The sequence below is a fragment of the Ceratotherium simum genome, chromosome 13 (assembly GCF_057802395.1).
Source record: "Ceratotherium simum simum isolate JZ-2026a chromosome 13, ASM5780239v1, whole genome shotgun sequence".
Lineage (NCBI taxonomy): Eukaryota > Metazoa > Chordata > Mammalia > Perissodactyla > Rhinocerotidae > Ceratotherium > Ceratotherium simum.
The window spans coordinates 24,174,303-24,194,389 of NC_141912.1; the positions used below are offsets into that span (position 1 = coordinate 24,174,303).

At 41.0% G+C, this 20,087-nt stretch overlaps 1 long non-coding RNA gene across 1 annotated transcript; it reads left to right on the forward strand.

Moving 5' to 3' along the window:
• The first annotated feature begins 425 nt into the window (after positions 1–425).
• Positions 426–10,162, forward strand: LOC147915392 (uncharacterized). The gene is made up of 3 exons (XR_015553999.1): positions 426–903; positions 8,625–8,668; positions 9,513–10,162. It is a non-coding gene; the product is annotated as an uncharacterized LOC147915392 (long non-coding RNA).
• Positions 10,163–20,087: the final 9,925 nt, after the last annotated feature.

Genomic DNA, 20,087 nt, shown 5'->3' on the forward strand with positions numbered 1-20,087 from the left:
CCACCTGCGGCGGGGAGACGCACAGACTACGTGTGACCCCCGCTGGAGCAGGGCGGGCACAGCCTCCCCTTCCGTATCCGCGAGCCCTAGGGTCGGGGGATGGAGTCCAGCCCTCTGCGGGATCTGAGAACTGGCGGGGGCTGTTCTATGAGGATGTGGGGGAATTTAAGTTACCCTTTTCCTGTCATTTCCCTGTCATTGTCGGTGACGTATTTCAGGAAACAGGTTAAAGTTCTGAAAGGACACGGTCAAGAGTTTACTTCTTTTAAAGATCTTTTTCATGTTTTGTTAGTCCGTAAGAACAACCCATGTCTCCTCATTTGTGATTCTCACATCCGAAATTTGGTTATTTATGAGACGCGCGCGCAGAAAGCAGCAAGGGCGCAGACGCAGAAGCTGCGAAGGGGAAGGGGATTGGTTGGGTCGCGGCGGCAGTCCAGACTCCACAGCGGAGGAGACCGTGCGAGACCCCGCGAGACTGGATTCCGGCGTGAGCGGCGCGGCGAACACCCCTCCTAGCCGCGGCCAGAGGCTCGCAAGCCGCGGGAGCCCCGCCCACAATCCTGGCCCCGCCCCCGGCCTCTGCGGGCAAGCCACCCCTCTGCAGCCTCCACGGGCCCCGCGCGGGCCCCCCCACGTGGCTTGTTCTCTGGCGGCTCTGATTGGCCAGCTCCCGTCGCGCAGACCCTGCGTCCTTTCACCTGCTGGGTCGCTGCTCTGCCCTCACCGAGCGAGGGTCTGAGGCCGGAATGCAGGACCTTGAGGGTCTTCCGATCGTTCTCCGCTGATGTTTTTCTCGTTTCCCGCTGAGGGCGAGAGCTCTGGGAAAGGAGCTGAACCTGGTGGAATCTTCAGGTGATGAAGATGGAGACTTCAGGTCTGAGTCGGCCGGAAAGAAAAGAGGTAAGTCCAGTAAAGAGACCCTCCCCCACCCACGTTGGGGTGGGAGGAGAGCGGGACCGGGAAATGGAGCGGGGTGGGGAGCCCGGGAGGGCGGGGCGAGGCTGGGGCGGAGCCGGAGAACCGCTAACCTCCTGGCCTTGTAGCTGTGGTCTGCAGTTACTGGCTTTCCTGTGAAAGACTTCAATGGAAAAGTACAAAAAGTAATGTAAACCTGCATATCCAACCCCCTGATTTTTAAAAGTTAACATTTGACTGTATTTGCTTCAGACTGTGTTTAGAGAAATAAAAAGTAGCGAGTTAAACTGAAGGAAGAATTCACCCCCCATCCCCCGTAGAGGCAGCCACGCTTCTGGAGATGGGCTGTATTCTTCCAGTACCTGTTTTTATTAAAAATATTAAAAAGTATTTTCTCAAATATTAGATACAATATGACATCATTTAAAAGAGTTTTTAAGGACGGGCAAAGCAGGATCAAGTGCTGTCTTGCTGCACTGACCTTTCGCATTTAACCTTTTGTCACTTGCTTTTTTTTCCCACGTGGTATTGATTTCGTTTACTTATATAGATATATGCAGTTGAGTCCGTTTCATTTAAGAATAAATCATGTATTCCTGTGTTCCTCTATTGATAAACATTTAGATTGTATATTTCCACAAAGTGGATATTGGAGTTGGCAGGCTCTGCCACTGTGATCTCATGCTGTTTCTAAGATGTTTTTAAGACCCTTCCGTGTTGCTGTGTGTCTAACATTTAAATAGTAATGACTGCAGAGGACTTCTCTGGGGTGTGCATCTCTCCACCTCCCCACTGTAACTTTTCACCCTCCCAGTGAAGGACTTCCAAATTCCAATAGTTACTAAGTGTTGCCAGGTACTCTTGCCAGTGGCTTCAGCATCTAGAATTCTGCACCAAAACTTGAGAGTTTTTATATCCTGTGTCCTCGATAACCCTTGGCATTATCTACATTTCTATTTGTGCCAGTCAAATAGGGAGTTAGTTCAGGGCTAATCTTCCTCAAAAAAAAAAAAAGAAAGAAAGAAAAAAAAATAGGGAGTAACATGGTATCTCGTTTTATTTGTCCATTTGGAGGACTAATGAGTTTATAAGTCTCTTTAGATAATTGTTAGCATTTCAGTTTTCTCGTCTGTATACTGCCAGATGATATGCTTTGTCAATTTTTCTGAGTCAGTTAACATTCTTTTGTTGATTTTTTCAGATGTTGATATAGTCTAGCTATTAATCTTTTGTTGGTTCTTGATATTTTAAATGTCCTCGCACAAATATCTTATGTTAACTTTGTCCTGGATCCTTAATCGAACAGAAGACTTTAATCAAAATGATTAAGTGTGGCCTTATGGCTTGTGCCTGTGGGGTTTACTTTAAGTTCTTCCCTACCACTAGTTTGCAGAATGGTCTCTTTTATTTTTTGTTTTGTTTTTTGTTTTACAAACTTTAGAGTTTACTTTACACTTTTAGGCACTTAATTCATTTGGATTCCGCCTTTGTAGGTGATGGTAGGTTGGGATGCAGTTTCTGTCATTCAGTGAGCTAGTTTTCCCCCCACCATCTTCAGTCTGTCTTTCCCCATTGATATGCTCTGCCTCCTTTTCGTATGTTCAATCCCTGTATCCACCCGCGGCTGTCTCTGAGCTCTCTGTTATCTTCCTATGTTCTCTTAGATTTTTTTTTTTTTTTTTTTTTGCTGAGGAAGATTGGCCCTGGGCTAACGTTCATGCTCATCTTCCTCTACTTTATATGTGGGACGGCTGCCACAGCATGGCTTGATAAGCAGTGCATATGTCCTCGCCTGGGATCCGAACCTGTGAATCTTGGGCCACCAAAGCAGAGCAAATGAACTTACCTATTACACCACCTGGCTGGCCCCTATGTTCTCTTAGTTCTTTTTATTACTGTGACATTGTCATCCGGGAGGGCTGATCCCCCTTTTATCCTATACTTTGAAGTTAATTTCATCTGTAGGCCTTTTCCTTCTGTGTCAATTTTAGAGTGTTTTTATTCTCAAAAACAGTTCCACTGCAATTTTGTTCCGGATTGCAACAAATACAGATTTTTCTCCATTTTAAAAATTTCACGACTATCTTTTTTTTTTTCTCCTGTTGGTAATTTTTGCCAGAGATCTATTTTACTAATTTTAAAAGAACTGGCTTTTGGTTTTGTTAATCTCTTCTATTTGTTATTGTTTGTCTTATCACTGATTTCTACCTTAATCTTTATCATTTCTTTCCTTCTGCTTTTGCTCAGTTTTTCACCTTCCTAAAACGAATGATTAGCTCACTTAATTTTAACTTTTCATGTTTCCTGGTGATATATTTAGAGCAGAATTTCTTCTAGATATCGTTTGAGCTGAGTCCTGCAAATTTCGACTATCTCCCTTCACTCAGAGAGATTTTTTTCCTTTTAATTTGTTAATGTGAATTACATTAATAATTATTCTAATATTAAACCATCTCACTTTTTGTAGCTTTCATGATGGAATAATATGTTTGTATATATGTGTACTCATACAGGTAACATACAAGTATGAAGTTATACAAATACCTAATTACTTTGTAACATTAATTGTTTGCTGATTTGGTTGGTTTTTCTAGGTAACTAATCGTCCCTTACCACCGCCCCCCCCTTGAGAAATAGTTCCCTCCCCTCTTCATTCTTGGAGATATTCCTCTTTCCTCCCAAATACTCCCGTTTCTAGTATGGCTAAGGAGGTTTCTGTATACTAAGGAGGTTTCAGTCTACCTCGAGAGACAGAAAGAACACATGCAAATAAATTATTTTGAGAACACTTAAAAATTATTTGAAGTAAACACAGGACACATACAGAACACTCAGTAAATGTTGGTATTTATTATTATCATTAAAAATGATTAGTTGTAAATTATCTCACAGTGGTACTTAGTGCCTGAAGAGGCTTTCAGAGCATGGTGTGGTAAGGGGCCAAAGGGGGCTTCACAGGGAAGGGGGTACAGATGTGGTTCTTGAACAAAAAACTGATAGAGCTTTTTAAAAACAGGGTATAAAACCATTCTTATAAAACATATTCTTTATAAAAAAATGGAAAAAGTAACAATTTAAAAGAAAACAAGTCACCTTAATCCCCCATAGACAACCCGTTTTTATCACTTGCTGTACATTATGTTTTTGATAAAATTTTCAAATAGTTATATTAAAACGAGTTCATATTTTTTAACTGCTGCTTAGCTGTCTTTTATGAATATAACTAACATTTTGTTTATTCGTTCTTTTGGTGATGGACATTTAGATGTTTTGTATCTTTTTCTCTCTTGTAAACAATGCTGCAGCTTACATTCTAGTGCACATCTCTGTGTGTATGTACAAGAATTTTTCCAGGGTGTGTACCAAGAAGGAAATTGTTGGGTGTGAGGGAATGCACACTGCTGATTGGACTTCAGACTGCCAACTTGCTGTCCAGAGTGTGCTTTTTTTCCTCTACATCCCTGCCATTGTGGGGGTGAAATGGTATCTCACTGTTGTTTTAATTTGCATTTCCTTGGCTTTTGCAAGTTATTGGTCATTTTGTAGTTTTCTCTTCTGCCATTTGTCTGTTGGTATATCTTTGCCCAGTATTGTTCGGGTTTTCTTTTACTGATTGATTTTTAAGAGGTCTTTCTGTTTTTTGGATTCTAATCCTTGGTGATATGTGAACAGTTAGTTTCTACAAGTGTATTGTTTGTCCCTTAACTGTGATTAGAATGGCTCTATTGTATAGGAAATATTAATTTTGGGTGGTTCAAATTCAATAGTATATTTCTTAATTATTTTTCTTTCTGATTTAAGAAATTCTGCCCTTTCCTGAGGTCATAAATATTCTCATTTTCTTCTAAAATTTTAAAAGATTTTCCTATCTATATCTTCATTAGACCTGGATTTTTTTGTGAATGATGTGGGGTAGAGCTATAATTTTCTTTTGATTCCCTATGAAAGCCAGTTACTTAGCCTGAGTTCTTAGCCTGTCTACACCAACTTTCAGTGCTACTTCTACTGTATTGTATGCATGGTACTGTTTCTAGGCTTTCTCTTTTATTGTACTGATTTCCTCATTTATTTCTGAAGCAAGGCTATTCTCTGTTGGGAAAATAAAACAGTTCTGCCAACCAAAGATCCCTTTGAGTCCTCATAACCACCCCATCAGCGGGGAGGGCTGATGTGGCATAGTTAGAGATAGGACATATCACTATGGCATAACCCAGGATTCGGGTAGTAGAGTCCTTACACCCGGTTGTTCAGCTACTTAACAGGAGCCTTAATGAGACCGGGTGGGTAGAGTTGGTGGTCTCATTTGTGTGGAAGCCCAGTGTGTGTGTGTAAGGGGTCGTGGCGGGGTTGGTGAAGGGAGAATCCAGAAATGGCCTATTCTCCGGATTTTCCCATTCAGCTATTCCAGTATGTAGACTTGTACTATTAAGTGTTGATTTTTTTTTTGGTTTTGTTTGTTTGTAAACAATATCTTCTTTAGAAATTAAAGTGTCCACTAAAGCTTAACATATAATATCTTTATATCCCCATATGATTGAGCTTATCTGATAGCTTTTTGATGACAAATTAGGTGACAAATTAGCTTTTTGGTGATAGCTTTTTGGTGATAAATTAGGACAATATGAAGCAACCAGAATGGTGGAACACGGAAGGTTCAAGGGTGGCCTTGGTTAGAGAGAGTAGCTTTTAAAAGCATGAGCTAAAATAAAATTTAGAAGTTTTGTTATTTTAATTAATCATGGCATTATTTCTCCCCTTTAATTTCCATAATTATGAGTTGATTATAGTGTTCTTTAATTTTTACTAGGCTTGTTATCCTGATAATAACTGTAACCATCCCCATTCTAGCCAATAATATATTTAATAAAAAATCAACTTTATTGAGGAATAATTTATGCACAATAAAATGTACCTGTTTCAATTATACGATTCAATATTATTTTATATACTGTTATGAGAGGTTCGGGGATTTGATCGGAGACGTAAAAGACACTTTCCACTCCAAACAAATGGACTGAAGGTATATTTTATTATATAGAGGATAGTAAAGGTGACAGTCTGCAAACAGATCTAAATAGGTCAAATATTAAGAGGGAAAAAACATCAGCCCGACTGGAAAGGGAAAACACCCACATCGGCTGAAGAGAAATGACACAAATCAACCGGAAAGAGAAACACCAGGTTGACCGAAAAGAGAACACATCAAATCAATTACTTCATATCAAATCAATTACTTCACATCAAATCAGTTAACTCACAACATCCACGCCCCACTGCCGGGAGAGCCCTGTCAATCGACGCGGCTGGGCAAGGATCACACATCCTGGGCAAGGTGTCCCTTCCACAGGTGGAACTCTCACCGGGTCTCAGTTTCCAGCAGTTTTTATACCATCAGTGATTTTCAGAGTAAGCAATTACAGAGTTTGCAGAGCAAGCATTTAGTGTTTCCATGCACAAAATGGTTATCAGTGGCGTATGTGCACTGAGCCCCCTGGCTAACGTCCCAGCCCAGTAGTTGTGTACGTGCATTGTTCTCTTTGGTTATCGTCCTAGCCCCGCACAGATGGCCAGTCCATCCCGTGCTACGGCTGCTCCAAGAGCCTTGAAATGTTACAACTTGCAACTCTCTCTGTGGGGGAAGGGCCAGTTCCCACCACACAGAAAGCAGCTTGGTATTTCTGTTTGTGCTGGTGGCTGTAGGTCAATGGAGCGGCCAAACATGGCTGTACTCATGTCAAGACATATACCCATGTAGTTACCACCATAATCAAGCTACAGAACATTTCCATCAACCTAGATAGTTCCTTGTGCCCCTTTGTACACAACCCCTTGTGCCCCAGACCCTATACCCTTGGACCTAGGCAGCCACTGATCTGCTTTCTGTTGTTACACCTTATTTTCCCATTTCGTATGAATAGAATTTATATCATATGCATTCTTAATTTATTAGAATTATTATTATTAATCGAGGTTTATTTTCCTCGATATATTTTTGAGATTCATCCATGTCATTGCATATGTCAGTAGCTTGTTCCCTTTTATTGCTGACTAGTATTCCATTATATAGATATATTACAATCCATTTTTCCATTCACCTGTTGATAGACATTTGGGTTGTTCTTAATTTATAGTATTGTGAAAAAAGCTGATATAAACACTTGCATACAAATCATGGTGTGGACATGTTTTCATTTCTCTTGGGTGGAATCACTGGGCTGTATAAATGTTTGTTTAATTTTATAAAAAGCAGCTGAAATGTTTTCCAAAGTGGTTGTAACATTGTCCACTTCCATCCACAATATATGAGAGTACCAGTTCCTCCACACCCTTGCTAACACTGGCTCAATGTTTTTAACTTTAAGCATTCTATTAGGTGTGAAGTAGTATCTCTTTGTGGTTTTGATTTGCATTTCCCTAATAACTAATAATGTTTAGCATCTTTTCATGTACATCTTTTGTGAAATGTCTGTTGAAAACTTTTACTTTTTTTGCTTGTTTGTCTTATTATTGAGTTGTAAGTTTCTTTATATTTTCTGGGTACAAGTCCTTTTTCATATATATATTATAAATATTTTCTCTCAGTCTGTGGTTTCTCTTTTTATTGTCTTAACTGATTTTTGAAGGAGAGAACTTATTTACTTTTGATGAAGTACAATCTGTCATTTTATCATTTATGGTTCATGGTTTTTGTGTCTTTTTAAGAAATCTTTGCCTATCCTAAAGTATTGAGGATTTTCTTTTATGTTTTCTTTTAGAAGTCTTATAATATTTGTTTTTACATTTAAGTCTGTGATATATATATATATATGGTTTTTATATATATGTTTTTTATGTTATATATATTTATATGTTATATTTATATGTTTTATATGTTATATATTTATATATGTTTTTATATATATATGTTTTTTTTTTTGGTGAGGACGATCAGCCCTGAGCTAACATCCATTGCCAGTTGCCAATCCTACTCTTTTTGCTGAGGAAGATTAGCCCTGAGCCAATAGCCGTGCCCATCCTCCTCTATTTTGTATATGGGACACCACCACAGCATGGCCTGATGAGCGGTGCATAGGTCCATGCCCGGCATCAGAACTCGTGAAACCCAGGCCACCAAAGCAGAGCCTGCGAACTTAACCACTACTGCACTGGGCCAATCCCCTGTGATACATTCTGAGTTAATTTTTGTGTGGGGTTTGAAGTTGTTTTTTTTTTCCCCCCCGCAAGGATATCTAGTTGCTTGAGAACCATTTGTTGAAAAGACTGTTTTTTCCCTATTGAATAGCCTTGGGCCTCTGTCAAAATCAATTTACCGTAGATGTATAGGTCTATTTCTGAGTACTCTCTTCTGTTCCACTGATCTTTCTAACCATCCTTATACCAATACATACTGATGTATTGTCTTGATTAGTATAGCTTTTTAATGAAGTCTTGAAATTGGATAGTATAAGTCCTCGGACTTTTTTCTTCTTTTAAAGATTGCTGTGGCTATCTCTGGTCCTTGACATTTCCGTGTAAATTTAGAATCAGTTTCCAATTTCTACCAAAAAAAAAAAAAACAAGCCAGCTGTATTTCTTATTGGGATTGTATTAAATTCTCTCCAAATTGATACAATTTGTATATTGTATCAATTTGGAGAGAATTGACATCTTGAGACAATTTTAAGCCTTGCAATCCATGAATATAGTATGTCTCTCCATTTATTTAGGTCTTACTGAATTGACCTCAAAGAAGAATACGGGAACTTGTAAGGTAATTGAAATATTCTGTATCTTGGTTAGGGTGGTGGTAACATGGGAATATATGTTTGTTAAAACTCATCAAGCTGTACGTTTAAATTCTGTGTGGGGCCAGCCCTGTGGCATAGCAGTTAAGAGCACGCACTCCGCTGCTGGCAGCCCGGGTTCGGATCCTGGGTGTGCACCGATGCACCGCTTGTCAGGCCATGCCTTGGCAGCATCCCACATAAAGTGGAGGAAGATGGGCACAGATGTTAGCCCAGTGCTGGTCTTCCTCAGCAAAAACAGAGGAGGATTGGCATGGATGTTAGCTCAGGGCTGATCTTCCTTGCAAAAAAAAAAAATAATAATAATAAATTCTGTGTAGTTTACTATATATAAGGGACTTCAATGAAATTGATCTAAAAAGGAAAAATTACCTCAGTTATTATATTTCTTTTCTTTCATTGACATGATTCATAATTATCAGAATCATCTGATTTGTGCATCATTTTATCAGTCGGTTCTGTGCTCAAGAAGCTGCACTGGTTCATTTTTGTCTTAATATCCCCCACACCAACCCAATGCAAGAATAAATGCTGGCTCCTGTGACCTGGCAGGAAGGGGGAGACAGGCCAGGGCCAGGCATAGTGATAGTCAGCAAAGCACCTGGGTCAGAGACTATTACATGTTCACTATAATCCCTTTTCTCTTCCTTGTGGAATCGAAGTTAGACTCCTGCTAAGCCATACTTGTCAGTGTGTGGTTGAGTGACTGAGTTCTGGTTTGTAGAAGGTGGGCAGAAGTGATGTGTACCCTTCCAAACTTGCCCCATAACACCTACCACTGATAATACTCCGTGACTTTTTTCTCTTTAGACTCCTGGATTAGAGACCATCCACAGGGCATCCTTGGGAGCCATGACCTGAAGGTGGACAAGCCACAGGATGGAAGGAGCTGCATCCCTGAGTCACCACTGAAGAACAGTCACCCTCAATGGATTTGGAGAGAAATCTTCTCTAATATCCACCTTTAAGTCCCAGTTGTAATCCACTTCTTTCATTCTCCCAGTGCTCAGTGCAGTTTAGAGGAAATTCTAGATTCTCGTAATATCTTGGTCATGGATGATAAGGAAAGGGCCTTTACATACATGTGAGGCAAAGTGGATCAGGACGAGCAGAGCAGAGTGAGAGCAGTAAGGCTCCACAGGGTAAGGAAGGCCCGGCAGGAGAGCAGAGCGGTGGTGCAGAGGCAGGCAGCTGAGGGAGGTGGGCAGTGCCGTCAGGATGGGGCCTCTGGGTGTGTCAGCATCCAGTGGAGACTGGCAGAGCTATATAGACAAACTGATAAAAAGCTCTACCTACTGCAGTCACAAAGGCTCAGGCTCAAAATGATGGATACATTAGGGATTAACATCTCCATTTTATTGACAAGGAAATTAAGTTTTACGGAGATTAGAATGTTTGTCTTTGTACCTAATAGAGTGCTTAGTTCGCAGTAGATGCACAATAAATATTTGTTGAATGAATGGCCTAAGACTTTTAATACTTAAGCCTTCTACCAAGGATTGAGAATTTACCTATTTGGTGGTATATAGAGGGTAATGGTAATGGTACCCAGGACACACATGTTGTGGTTGGGTACAGTGTTTTAAAAAGTTTGAATGTTAGTGTGCTCTCTGGTGTTCCCTAGGCCCTACCACTCCCTATAGCCTTATAACTGACCCCATTCACCCAGTGATGTCATCCATCTGTCTCCTGTGGGCTTCAGTTGTGTGGAATCCCTTCCCACACTTTCCTGTTCACAAGTCACCTTTTATTTTTTTTTTGTGTGTGTTTCTTTTTTTTTTTTTAATTTTTTGTTTATTGCAGTAACATTGGTTTATAACATTGTAAAAATTTCAGGTGTACATCATTGTACTTCTATTTCTGCATAGATTACATCATGTTCACCACCAAAATACTAATTACAACCCATCACCACACACATGTACCCAATTATCCCTTTAACCCTCCTCCCTCCCCCCTTCCCCTCTGGTAACCACCAATCCAATCTCTGTCCCTATGTGTTTGTTTATTGTTGTTATTATCTACTACTTAATGAAGGAAATCATACGGTATTTGACCTTCTCCCTCTGACTTATTTCACTTTGCATCATGCCCTCAATGTCCATCCATGTTGTCACAAATGGCTGGATTTCATCGTTTCTTATGGCTGAGTAGTATTCCATTGTGTATATATACCACAGCTTTTTTATCCATTCGTCCCTTGATGGGCACTTAGGTTGCTTCCAAGTCTTGGCTATTGTGAATAAGGCTGCAATGAACACAGGGGTGCATGTACCTTTGCAACTTGGTGTTTTCAAGTTCTTTGGATAAATACCCAACAGTGGAATAGCTGGATCATATGGTAGTTCTATCGTTGATTTTTTGAGGAATCTCCATACTGTTTTCCATAGTGGCTGCACCAGTTTGCACTCCCACCAGCAGTGTATGAGAGTTCCCTTCTCTCCACAACCTCTCCAACACATGTTGTTTCCTGTCTTGTTAATTATAGCCATTCTGACGGGCGACAAGTCACCTTTTAAATAGAGCTGATCCCTAATCCTATTGTTTTGCCCTCTCCCATCTCCTTCCTGCTGTTGCCTTCTCATCCTCTCCCTGCCATTATCTCTCCACATATGTCCTCTGTATTTTCTCAAGTTTTTTAATGTTATAAGGATAAATTCTTAGGCAGCTGTGCCTAATACGATGAACTAGGAAACCTAAGCAAAGAAGAACAGAGTGGTACTCAGATATACCTTCTACAAGTTTGTGTTACACATATTTAAAGATACATAAATATTGTACTATGTGGTTATTAGGTAAACACAATTAGCAATGCTTATAAATTACATTTAATGTAACCTTTATAGACATGTCCCATTTTATAGTTATTCTGTTTTTACTAGCTACTGTTAACTACCTGGGCATCTCGCATGAGTCATTTTATTGTATTGTTTTCTTATCTGCTGAAAAGGGGTTAGAAGGCATCGTCTTTAAGGAACGTGCAGATATGTATCCATGGCCCTGTGACTGCATAATTACTACCTGGACCAGTAAAACCTAAAATAAGGGAAGCAGGGAGAATGGTCTAGAGGGGAAGCTGCCTGGTGCTAACTGGGCAAAGTTCTCCCAGAAACCTCTTCTATAAAAGAAGCTTGAGAACCTGCATCCCCAGGAGACCACTGGGACCAGTTTCTCTGGTTATCCTGAGACCAGATAATCAGATAAAGCTTTACATTCTCATTCTATTCCTTTCTGGTCACTGTCAATAATATCACCTTCTGGTTACAGTCCTCTCCACAGTCTGCTTGGTGCCGCCTCCTCTGGTACGCAGGTGCTGAGGATCATCCCCTTTGCCATACACACATCCATGGTGCCTGTGGGGACCGCGTGGTGTGGGAAAGAAACTCCCTCTGCCTGCATATCCTCCTGTGTGCCCCAGGCCTTCATGGAATCCCAGCTCTCTCCAGAGAGTGTTGGTTTTTCAGGAGGTCTCTCCTGGAATTCCTGCTGGGTTTTTATACTCAGTCCTCTCCCCATTCCCCCCAGACTACCTCCCCCTCCTTTCTGTTTTACCACCATATCAAACGTTACTTTTGCCCTGTTTAAAGAGAAAACCAAAGCCATCATTAGGAACTCCATCAACATGCAATCCAGCGTATTGATGATTGTTATGTCTTGTGGAAATATGGGAGACAGGTGATGAAAGTTCTGTCTTAACGCCTGGGAGGGTTTTGTTTGGTTTAGTAGCTGGAAGCCAGAGAAACATAAGAGGCTTAATAAGCTTTCTGAGTTCAACTGATAACGTGTGAGCTGTCAGCATTTCAGATTAGCCATTGCCTTTGTGAGTTATGTAGTAATTTCACAAACCTTCAAATCAGTTGAAACCTAAATGTGTCATATTTGATAACGAGCAAAAAACACATTTATAATATAAGATGGCTCTTATTTTTTTTTTGATAACTGTAAAATATGAGAGAAAAATGCATTTGCCTGGGGATGTTTTAACTGTTACTGTAACAGTTCTAGCCAACACAGGAATCTGCTGATATTAAAGTAGAAACATGCTTTTTGGGAAAAAAACGGTTTTCTCAGCTATTTTATTTTTTACACTTGTATATAATAAATAAAAGTTTCAGCAAGCTTGAGGGGAGCATTTGATTTCTGTTCATAACTACTTCAAGGTTATGGGCTAATCTCCTAAATCATATGTAGTTTACAGCTTTATAAATTAGGAAATTTGGGTCAAATCAATACAGTAATACAATGAAAGCTTCATAAATGCCTATAACCTTGGAACGTATTTTAAGAAACCAATTCTAAAGCAGCCAATATCTAATTTCAGGAATATATTAATTATAAAGTTAATTAGGGCAGTCAAAATATTCTGGAATTCCTTCAAACAAAACAAGTGACTGTAAATTTAGTCATACTAACAAGTTTGAAGAATTATGCAGCATTAGAAATGATTATTATGAACACATAGTAATCTAGTAAAAATGTTTGGTTAAGTGGGAAAAGCAAAACATAAAATTGAATATATATTATGACAAACTATGGAAAATATACTTGCAGATTTATAAAAATTAGATTTTAATGTAGTAAAGTAAATACAGTTATTCACTTAAAAATTTTTTTTGAGTGAGTAGCCTTTTTTCCTAAACACTTAGGAAAAGTGGATGTGATGTTATTGAAGGCCTCCAGCTTCAGCCTTCTCTGTCTGTGGTCAGCTGCTATCAGCCAGAGCCTCCCTCTGCTGGGCAAATCTGGGAACACGGAAAAATCCTCATTCTATAATTCCTTCTCTCTTTGGAAAGATGAGCTCCTGCAAGCAGTGATAATCTCTTCCCCCAAGATAAGTTCCCTCTTTTTCAATTGAGAGCTTAGCAGCATTTCTAGAGGAAATACTGTCCTGTAAAATGCAGGAGTGCCAAATTAAGATTCCAACAGGAAAAAGTGAAACCAAAAGGTTTAACTGAAAAGAATATAATGAAGGGACTATTTACAAAGGTATGAACAGGGCTAAAGGGAAACACAGGGGATGATGAGGCAGCCTGGGACCAGCAACAGTGGCGATCTGATACCACCCTGTGCTGGTGATGAAGATCTAGTCTCTTCTATCCTTTGCAGAGTGATGCTGGAGCTGGGACTCTGCAAACTACACGTCTGCTTTGCGAGCAGCCTCCCCCTAGGCCCTGCCAAGAGGAGACACGGGAGGGCTGGAAGGGGGGAAAGGACTTCCCATTTACTACCTGTTTACTGTCTTGTTTGTGACATCACCACAGCAAGGGTTCTTCACCTTGGCAGCAAGAGTTGAATCCAGCAACAGCACTGGCTCCGATCTGTAGTCCCATGCTCCTAAAATCGGCCTGATTGTGCCTCTACAGACATGCCAACACCAGTGGTCCAGCATCTGCTCCTCAGAGGTTTGGGTCCTAGTTCTGGGAGCCTCTGTTCAAAGAATCTTTTTGTTATCCCAACCCTAGAGGTGGTAGCAGCTTCCTACTGTTACTATCTTTGTGATACTTCAGACCCCCTTTTGCCTTGTTTGTCCTTTATAACTGATTAACAACCATTTACATAAAATTCTTTATTGTAAATTTCAGCAGACTGACACCCTTAGGCCTACCTGTCCCATGTATATTGGGCATCTCAGGGTCTGTCACAGGCCCTCTACTCTTCAACACATGATCTGACCTCACCCCCGCTCTCCATATCAGCTGCTCTTTCAGCGTTCTCATTCTTTTATGAAGGAATGTTCCAATCACGTGCTTGCTCCGGTTAAAATCATGGTATCGTCCTTGACTGTGCCACCTTTCTCATCCCCACATCTAAGCTGTTGATTCTACCTCCTAATCTCTTAAACCCATCGACTTGTCTCCAGCTTCACTGCTACTCTCCTGCTCTAATCATACATCATCTTTCCGACCGTCACTGACTTTTTCTTGCCTCCAGTTCTGCCTCTCTCTATCCATTCACTCTACAGCTAAATTGTGGATGTGTGCTTCTAAACTATTACTGAATGTAGCAAAAGAAATATGTAATAGAGATCAACGATCGCAACACTAAGGAAACAATATTGATCAATAAATAATTGGTGAACAATGAATAACAGCAAAATGTTCAACAGGTTTTATAAGCTATGGGTTCAGTAAATGTTTATGAGGCTTGTTTGGGGCCTTGAAAGATGTACAGTTCTTTGGATTTTAAAGAAAAGGAGAGAGGGGATTTCATAATGGCATGATACAATATTTGTGAGTTTTTGGGGGGCGGTGGGGGTGGGGGGCATGTTACGATGTAAAGCTCCCAGCCTGGATACTTCTCAGATTCAAGTGCAGAGGCCAGGGTACAGCTGCACACTGAGGTCATGGTCTTGGTCTGCAATTCTGGTGAAGGCCTTATAGGCTTGAAAGTTGCCAACGGGCAGCTGTGCTTCTGGTTTCAGGGATCAGGAACAGGAGAAAGACCACTCCTTGGAAGTCTCACTGTCTTAACAGGTGTCCTTCGGACATCTAAGATCCTGCATTAAGGAGGTCTTCAGGGGGAAGGAGGCCCTTCTTGATTGATGGGGCAAAGCTTTTATTCAAGGAACTGCACCACATCTGGGTGTGAAGCTGGAGGCCGCCCTAAGGGCATGGCTAAAGCTCTCAATGACATTCAGGGAGACTTCCATTGGTTCTGTGTGTACCTTCCTTTCGACTAAGATGTGCTGAAGTGAAGATCCAATTTCCCACAAGTTAAAGTAAAATTGTAGATTTTACTAAGCGCGTCCCATGTTCTCTTTAGTCTCAAGCTCTTAACTCTCTAGATGGTGGTTATTTCCTTCTCTCAGGGAGCTTTGGGGCTCCTGGTCTTCATGTATAAATACCCTATTATCTTCCAAAGTTGCAGGGTGCTCTCAAATTTCCAGGCCTGTGGAGAAGAGAGGACACTTTAGATGTTTCAGCACCTTCTCTTCCCCCCACCCCCCTGCCAAACTGTCTACTTTTTGAACCTTTGTTCATATTTTTGAATGGAGTTAAAATCAATGTGTGTGTGGAGAATATGATCCCAGTCCGTGGCCTTCACAGAAGCTGGTATAAATGACAACATCAAAGCCACTATGGGTTTGAAGTTAGGTAGACTAACCAAGTGAAAAACCTCATGAAACTGCAAATCACAATAAACTATAAAGTTTTCTTATGAAACAAACAAGCCACATGATTAAATGACATGTTTAAATGACATTAGTACTCATTAGAGACTCCCACTTGAGGAATCTATTCCCAGACTGTTTTTACCCAGTAAAGTTCAGTGTAGAGCTCTGAACGTGGAAAGAATGATGAAAACACTTTTCCTGGCAGTTTTTGCCCCCACCTGGGTGAGAGAGAGCCCAGTGGGAGGCATTTATTGAGAACCTCCTCTGAAACTAGTGGTATGTTGATAAATGTTTAACAATCAGCTCACGGGAAAACAAACACCACACACACAGACTCAAAACAAAAACAAACAAACAAAAACGCTGATTTGTAGTGCTTGCCCATTTTTTTGGTGAAACTATTCCCACCATAGTTGATTTCAAGCTATCAATGTGACTGAACATGGAGTTGGGAAGAAATGTGCAGTTGCACAAACACAGTATTTCCACCACACAGATACAAGAGATGTGGGATACAACCTCTTGAGCAATGATAATAGTAAAATAATTAGGAGATGTTGGGTATTTATTAAGTTTGTTTTTTATATAAGCTATTTAATTGTAAGTTTATATGATTTAATTTTTAATAATCGCTGAGTTTAAACAACCAGCTTACAAAATGCCTGAAACATTAGCAGTTGGCTCTCATGAGCCAGTATGAGCTGGCCCCAGCACACGCTGTCTGTAACCACCACTGTGCCAGGATCCTTCTTCTCCTTTATCATTTAATGTAAACAGTCTACTCCTATGAGCTAGGGGAAGCTGTCATACCCCAGTTTGCAGCCGAGAAACCCAAATCTCTGAGACATTAAGCAGATTGCCGAAGATCAATGGCCAGGAAGTAGTAAAGCAGGTATTTGAACTTCTCTTTCTCTACCCTCAAATCCTGGACAGTTTCTGTCCCCCTGCATCCTGTCAGCTGGAGTGCAGGTTCTCCTTCAGAGCATCTGATTCCATAAGTAGCTGTCCTCTGGGTGTTTGGTCTTCCAACTCGGGCTCCGTCCTGGAGAGGGTGCCCAGACCAGCCAGGGTGAAGAGCAGTGTGAAGCCAGTTATCTTTCCAGGGCGAGTTTCTATGTCAAATCAGTTCTGGGGAGGATGAAATGTTTTTCGACCTTGGTGGATCCTGAAGAAGGTGAACAATGATGGATAAGGTAGAGGGAGCTGAGGACCAAACCTAAGAGTTTAGAGGTGGTAGCAATCTTGGGTCTCTTTGGACATCAGTGGCCCCCATCAGCACCCCCTACTCTCTGACGTACCCCTTTCTGGGTCTTGCCTGCAGTCCCTGAGCCCCTTCACTTGGCCCCTACCTGATCCCTCCATCCCTAGGCTTCTCTGTGATATTTGCTGAAGAACCTGCTTAGAAATGTAGAAGACAGCTTCGGATCTCTAAAATTCTGGACTCCTCTTCATGTTTCCTATTTGGGTTTCAGTCAGTGTGCCCACAGCTGTGCAAAGTGCAGGTCTGTGACATCTCACTTCACTCCCACAGAAGTAACTCTTCAGGACCTATCTTTGACCCTAAGAGCATCCTCCTCTCACAGTGCACTGCACCATCTTTTCCCCTTGAAAGGAATTTAGAAGGACCTGGGGTCATGAAATAAAAAGGACGTGAGGCACAGTAATTAATCCATTATTTGACAAATCTTTATTGAGCACATACTGTGGATACTGTGCTAGGTGCTGGGGGTACAGAAATGAACAAAACATACAACCCCCTGCTCTCGTTTAGCTTACATTCTAGTGGAGGATGAGAGACAATAAAAATGTAAGTGCATAAAATTATGTCAGATAGTTGCAAGTGCTAGAGAGAAATTAAGCATCTCATGGCTTAAGGAGTGTTGGCAATTTTTAATAAGATAATTTTATTAAGGTAATTAGGGAAGGCCTCACTTATGACTGAATTAAATCTGAAAGAGGGTGAGGGAAGGAGCCCTTCTGCTATTTGGGGAAAAACCATTCCAGGCAGAGAGAATAATAAGTGTAAAGACCCCAAGCCAGGAGTGTGCTCACTGTCGTCAGAAAACCATAAGGAGGCCAGTTATTGCTGGGTGGAGGAAGCAAGGGGAGTGTCCTAGGAGATGTGGTCAGGAGGGTAATGTGAGGTGCTGGGGCGGGGTGGTGGATGCAGAGACATCTGATTATAAAGATCAGTATATTTTACCAGCAGTGTAAAATATACTGCTGGTCATGACCTATTGAGTATTCGTGAAATCAATTTAATGAGCTGCTACTATCTTTAGAATAGAATGTATAGAAAAGAGCACATAAAAAATAAAGTTAGTGTAAGTACTGTTTAATGAAATATTTGTTTTGATTTTTTGTGTGCTTTGCTGTAATCAATACTTTTTACTTTGAGTTGTTTAAAAAATAAAAAAAAAAATGTTTGAAAGCCCCTGGCAGTCATACCTTGTAAGAACGCTGGGTTTTATATTGAGTGAGAAGGAAATCTGTTGGCAGGATTTGAATGGAGTGACATGAAGGAACACCTTGACTGCTGTGTTGAGAACAGACTGAAGGGGACAATGGTAGAAGTAGAAAGACCAGTTGGGAGGCTATTTTCAAGGGTCTAGGTGGGAATTAAAGAGGTGGAGTGACCGTTTGATGAAATGGGAAAGCCCTGGGGGTGGAGCAGTTTGGAGGAGGATCAAGCATTTGGTGTTGGACATGCCAGATTTGTGATGCCTCCTAGACATCCCAGTGACGATGTTGAGTTGGCAGTTGGATATAGCAGTCTGCAGCTTGGGGAATAGGCCCAGACTGAGGGTACACATTTGGGAGTCATCAAAGCACACATAGTATTTAAAGCCGTGAGACAGGATGAGCTAAGCATCAGATTGAGTAGATAAGGAAGAGAAGAAGATCAAGGACCAAGCCCTGGGGTACTCCAAAGTTTGGAGGTCAGGGAGCAGAGAAGGTACCTGATGAGCAAAGGAATTTGAGGAGGAACAGATGTGAAGAGAGATGGAAACAGGACAGAGTGGAGTCTTGGAAGCAAGGTATTGGGAATTGTTTCAAGGAAGAAGCAGCAATCAGTTGTGTCAAATCCTGCAGAAAGGACAAGGAAGATGAAAACTGTGAAATGACCCTGTATTTTGCAAGACGGAGACCATTGATAGCCTTGTGTAGAGAAGTTTCTGTAGCATGGTGGAGTAGGGTGTTTCAAAAAGAAAGGTAGAGATGTGAGAGGCACAGAGGTGGGGGAGACAGGAGAACAGTTTTTGCATCTGAAAAATAGAGCAATTAGGAGAGCAAAGAATAAACCCAGGGACACCTTCAAGAAAGCCCGGTGACAAGAATCCCCATGAATCCCAGAATTGGAGCAGGTGGGGCCAAATCACCAACAGCAGCAAGAGCCAGGTAGGAACAGCTGCCATTGGAGTGGGAGGGAAGATGGAGGCAAGTTTTTGTTAAATTAAAAAAGAAAGCAGTTGGTTGAGTATGCTACATTTTGTTTAAGAAAGGGAGGAGATATGCTTAAATATAAACGTTTTAAGAATATTTTCAGAAAGAAGTAATAGAAGAATAACAAAAACAAAAACAACTAATTAAAAGGGTTCTCTATAGAGCAGGGTTTTCAAACTCAGCACTATTGATATTTGGGACCAGATAATTCTCTGTTGCGGGGGACTGTCCTGTGCATAATAGGATGTTCAACAGCATCATTGGCCTCTACACACTAGATGCCAATAGCAAGCCCCCTGGCCCCCATTGCGATAACCAAAAATGTCTCTAGACATTACCAAATGTCCCCTGGTTGAGAACCACTGCCATAGAGGGAGAAAGCAGAGAGGAGAGGACAGGAATGTAGCATGACCTATGAACATGCTTTGCTTTATAGTTTTTACTTTGGAACTGTGTATATTTTTACATAATTAAAAAGCACTCCCAACAATACATAGTTATCTTCCTCCTGGCCCTTTATACCTGCAGAGTGCTCCATGGTAGAGCTGAACCATAGTTCCCTCAATCAGGCTTCTTTTGATTTACATTTGGCTTGTTTTCTATATTTTACTATTACAAATAGCACTGCAGTGAATGGCCTTCTGTATGCCTCAGTGAGTATTTTTGCCAGTGTATCTTTAGAATCGATTCCTAGATGTGGGACTTCTGGCTTGAAGGCTAAATAGATATGTCATTTTATTAGATGTTGCCTAATTCCCTTCCATGGGGATGCTACCAGCAATGTATGAAAGAGCCTGTTTCTTCACAGCTTCACTGATTTTTGTCAA